Source organism: Schistocerca americana, unplaced genomic scaffold, assembly GCF_021461395.2.
Source record: "Schistocerca americana isolate TAMUIC-IGC-003095 unplaced genomic scaffold, iqSchAmer2.1 HiC_scaffold_778, whole genome shotgun sequence".
NCBI lineage: Eukaryota > Metazoa > Arthropoda > Insecta > Orthoptera > Acrididae > Schistocerca > Schistocerca americana.
Window position 1 is genome coordinate 40,001 of NW_025726542.1, and position 5,000 is coordinate 45,000.

Sequence of the window (5,000 nt, forward strand, 5' to 3'; positions counted from 1 at the left end):
ACTTTAATATACGCTATTGGAGCTGGAATTACCGCGGCTGCTGGCACCAGACTTGCCCTCCAATAGATACTCGTTAAAGGATTTAAAGTGTACTCATTCCGATTACGGGGCCTCGGATGAGTCCCGTATCGTTATTTTTCGTCACTACCTCCCCGTGCCGGGAGTGGGTAATTTGCGCGCCTGCTGCCTTCCTTGGATGTGGTAGCCGTTTCTCAGGCTCCCTCTCCGGAATCGAACCCTGATTCCCCGTTACCCGTTACAACCATGGTAGGCGCAGAACCTACCATCGACAGTTGATAAGGCAGACATTTGAAAGATGCGTCGCCGGTACGAGGACCGTGCGATCAGCCCAAAGTTATTCAGAGTCACCAAGGCAAACGGACCGGACGAGCCGACCGATTGGTTTTGATCTAATAAAAGCGTCCCTTCCATCTCTGGTCGGGACTCTGTTTGCATGTATTAGCTCTAGAATTACCACAGTTATCCAAGTAACGTGGGTACGATCTAAGGAACCATAACTGATTTAATGAGCCATTCGCGGTTTCACCTTAATGCGGCTTGTACTGAGACATGCATGGCTTAATCTTTGAGACAAGCATATGACTACTGGCAGGATCAACCAGGGAGCTGCGTCAACTAGAGCTGAGCAGCCGGCCGCCCGGGAGTGTGTCCCGGGGGCCCGCGCGAACACGCAAGCGTCCGCTCAATTATTCTGCAAACAGGAGGAGGCTGAGCTCCCCTGCACAATACACCTCGAAACCCTCTCAGGTCCCGGCGGCGCGCAGCGCCGTCCTAAGTACTTGGTCGGGTTCGAGAGAGGCGCAATCGCCCGGAGTTTGGCGAGTAGACGCTTTAGGTGCGACCACCCGTGCTCCCAACTGAGCTTGCCGCTGCCGACAGAGGCCCGGGAGCGTGCTGTCGTGGCATTGCCGGCGGGAGACAACACGCGCCACCTACGGTGGCCGGCAGCTCCAACGCCAGCGCCACAGAAGGACAAAAGCCCCACTTGGGTGCCGAAGCGAACTCTCCCAGCACAGCGCACGCGCCAACACGTCCGCACAGCTGCGATACAATCCACCTGCGAGAACCGCAGAGGCGACCGAGCAGCAGACGGCGTCGCGGCGCCGAGCGCCGGGCGGCGGCGCATCCTCAGCGCACACAGTCCTCAATCGGACCAGCACACTGCAGATGTCCACCGCGCTTCGCACCGGGCCCGCGAGGACCTACTTTGGCCGCACGGCGCCGCGTGCAGGGTGCGCCGGCGCGCAGCTGCGCCGCCTGCCGCCTCCGTCGGCCGGCGCGCCTGCCACTGGCCGCCCCCACCAGCCGGCTGTAGCGCGTGCGCCCACGCACCGCGCGGCCAGCACGCCGGAAGGCCCCCCCTCACCGGCCGGGGACGGTCCCACCCAGCCACCGCCGCGTATCGCTTCACACCCACATGCCATTCACGTTCGTGGGCATGGTGGGTATCGCTGAAACAACCGGTTGGTAGCTCAACCGATCGTCGCCATCACTGATTCACCTCTAGCGAGAACAACCGCACCACAACGGTTTACCAGTTCTTCATTTGCGTAACGTCACCAGCAAACGTAGACGTCCATCGCCATTTGCAAATTCAACGATTGTTGCATGCCTGTGTCAGGTGTCACGACACACTATGTCTGCCCACATACACGCAACAACATGTGCACGCTTCGCGAACACGTGGAAGGTGGCCCCCGTACGTATGCGATGTCCATTGCGCGAACGACTGTCAACCGGCCTCTGTCGCATGTCGCAGATGTGGAACGCAGTGCACCATGCTATCACGGTGTGTGAGAAGAGACGACTACGTCTGACAACACGCGCCACTACATCAACAGACGGCTCATGCTGATCGCCATCCACGGCATACCATACTGCAATCCAGCTCTTATAGGGAGACGACACGTAGCTGAGTGCACAATATTTGGACCGTATGGTTCGCCGTTGTTGGCGCAGTCGTGGTACGGTCACACATGTACCACGATGTATCATTCAGTACATGAGGACCAATGTGCGGTACAGTGTGTGATTTGGACGTACAACATCAGCGGACAGTTGCCACAAGCCGTACCACAACGTAGGCTGTGCTTCGCCATGCGAATGCCAATGAACAACTGCGAAGGGCATTGAGCATGTACGTCCTGCCGCCATCCGCATTACAGTGTATAGCTGCAAGGTGTTTAACATGAAGCGATACTCTGGGGACCGGGCAGTGCGAGTAGCAAACTATATTGCGGGGGTTGCAGTTAGGCAACACTACACTAATTTAACGCGTCGTATGACAATTACAGAGCAGGTTAAGGCCCAACGTGTGTTGGGTTAAGGCCCAACGTGTGTTGGGTTAAGGCCCAACGTGTGTTGGGTTAAGGCCCAACGTGTGTTGGGTTAAGGCCCAACGTGTGTTGGGTTAAGGCCCAACGTGTGTTGGGTTAAGGCCCAACGTGTGTTGGGTTAAGGCCCAACGTGTGTTGGGTTAAGGCCCAACGTGTGTTGGGTTAAGGCCCAACGTGTGTTGGGTTAAGGCCCAACGTGTGTTGGGTTAAGGCCCAACGTGTGTTGGGTTAAGGCCCAACGTGTGTTGGGTTAAGGCCCAACGTGTGTTGGGTTAAGGCCCAACGTGTGTTGGGTTAAGGCCCAACGTGTGTTGGGTTAAGGCCCAACGTGTGTTGGGTTAAGGCCCAACGTGTGTTGGGTTAAGGCCCAACGTGTGTTGGGTTAAGGCCCAACGTGTGTTGGGTTAAGGCCCAACGTGTGTTGGGTTAAGGCCCAACGTGTGTTGGGTTAAGGCCCAACGTGTGTTGGGTTAAGGCCCAACGTGTGTTGGGTTAAGGCCCAACGTGTGTTGGGTTAAGGCGCAACATAGGTTAGGTTAAGGCGCAACATAGGTTAGGTTAAGGCGCAACATAGGTTAGGTTAAGGCGCAACATAGGTTAGGTTAAGGCGCAACATAGGTTAGGTTAAGGCGCAACATAGGTTAGGTTAAGGCGCAACATAGGTTAGGTTACGGCGCAACATAGGTTAGGTTAAGGCGCAACATAGGTTAGGTTAAGGCGCAACATAGGTTAGGTTACGGCGCAACATAGGTTAGGTTAAGGCGCAACATAGGTTAGGTTAAGGCGCAACATAGGTTAGGTTAAGGCGCAACATAGGTTAGGTTAAGGCGCAACATAGGTTAGGTTAAGGCGCAACATAGGTTAGGTTAAGGCGCAACATAGGTTAGGTTAAGGCGCAACATAGGTTAGGTTAAGGCGCAACATAGGTTAGGTTACGGCGCAACATAGGTTAGGTTAAGGCGCAACATAGGTTAGGTTAAGGCGCAACATAGGTTAGGTTAAGGCGCAACATAGGTTAGGTTACGGCGCAACATAGGTTAGGTTACGGCGCAACATAGGTTAGGTTACGGCGCAACATAGGTTAGGTTAAGGCGCAACATAGGTTAGGTTAAGGCGCAACATGGGTTAGGTTAAGGCGCAACATGGGTTAGGTTAAGGCGCAACATGGGTTAGGTTAAGGCGCAACATGGGTTAGGTTAAGGCGCAACATGGGTTAGGTTAAGGCGCAACATGGGTTAGGTTAAGGCGCAACATGGGTTAGGTTAAGGCGCAACATGGGTTAGGTTAAGGCGCAACATGGGTTAGGTTAAGGCGCAACATGGGTTAGGTTAAGGCGCAACATGGGTTAGGTTAAGGCGCAACATGGGTTAGGTTAAGGCGCAACATGGGTTAGGTTAAGGTACAATATGGGTTAGGTTAAGGTACAATATGGGTTAGGTTAAGGTACAATATGGGTTAGGTTAAGGTACAATATGGGTTAGGTTAAGGTACAATATGGGTTAGGTTAAGGTACAATATGGGTTAGGTTAAGGTACAATATGGGTTAGGTTAAGGTACAATATGGGTTAGGTTAAGGTACAATACGGGTTAGGTTAAGGTACAATACGGGTTAGGTTAAGGTACAATACGGGTTAGGTTAAGGTACAATACGGGTTAGGTTAAGGTACAATACGGGTTAGGTTAAGGTACAATACGGGTTAGGTTAAGGTACAATACGGGTTAGGTTAAGGCACTTGGGGGGGGGGGGGCCCGGTTTGTTGATTGTGATTATCGTAAGTAAATGACTGCGGCATCATCTGATTTGCCACGTCAGGGTGCACCTTTGGCTCATAACAGGCGGCGCTCTGATTCCATGCTTGTGGCAGACCTGTGTCTTTCATTCCTGCCATTGTTTGTGTGGTGTGACAGGAGGCAGTATTGTGATGTTGGGTGCACCCCTGTCTGGGACATGTGTGGGTGTTGGTGGCTTAGCTGAGCAATGGTGGTTGTCGGAAGGGTGGGATATTCTGTTTTCCGAGTGGACCTCCCGGTCTGGTTATGATAGTGTGGATTGTCTAATGTGGCAGAGAGGATGCACTGGGTGTTGTTCCATGCTGGTGCTTACATATTGTCTGTGTGCCTGTTACAGGCAGAGAGTAGTGCGTGATAAGAGTGTCTGGCTGACGTGTGATTGTGAGCAGAGTCTTTCAGCATGTATACGGACAGGTCTATACATTATCTGTATTCTGATGGCTCTATCTATTACTAATCAGCGCCGTGTATACGTTTAATCCGGTTCCAGTCGAAACTATTGTATCTCTGTACATTAGTGACACGGCGAGCCCGCTATGTAGTTACTCGTCTCGGCAGCTTCCACCGGTGTATGGCAAATGATTATAAGGAATCAGTCTAGTCGTCAATACCGATAGTCTGACGTCACATGTCTGGGGTGGGGGACGCTGCGCCCTTCCGGTGGGTCATGGCCTAGGAAGACTCTTCCCACGCAGGGGGGCTTGGACTGTCATTGACTCTTCCGAGTAATATACTTGCCGTACGTTTTTGCGACTGCGAGTGCAACGCTCACCGGTACCGACATGGATGGAGCGCCTCCTAGCTGCCGCTGAGCATCTGCATTCGTACAGCGAGCAACGCGATCGCGTCTGT

The 5,000-nt window shown here is 53.2% G+C and overlaps 1 non-coding gene across 1 annotated transcript in view; it reads right to left on the reverse strand.

Moving 5' to 3' along the window:
• Positions 1–626, reverse strand: part of LOC124590908 — a 1,910-nt gene extending 1,284 nt beyond the window's left edge. The window contains exon 1 of the ribosomal RNA XR_006976812.1: positions 1–626. This exon is cut by the window's left edge and continues 1,284 nt beyond it. This is a non-coding gene — a ribosomal RNA (small subunit ribosomal RNA).
• Between the last annotated feature and the right edge of the window lie 4,374 nt (positions 627–5,000).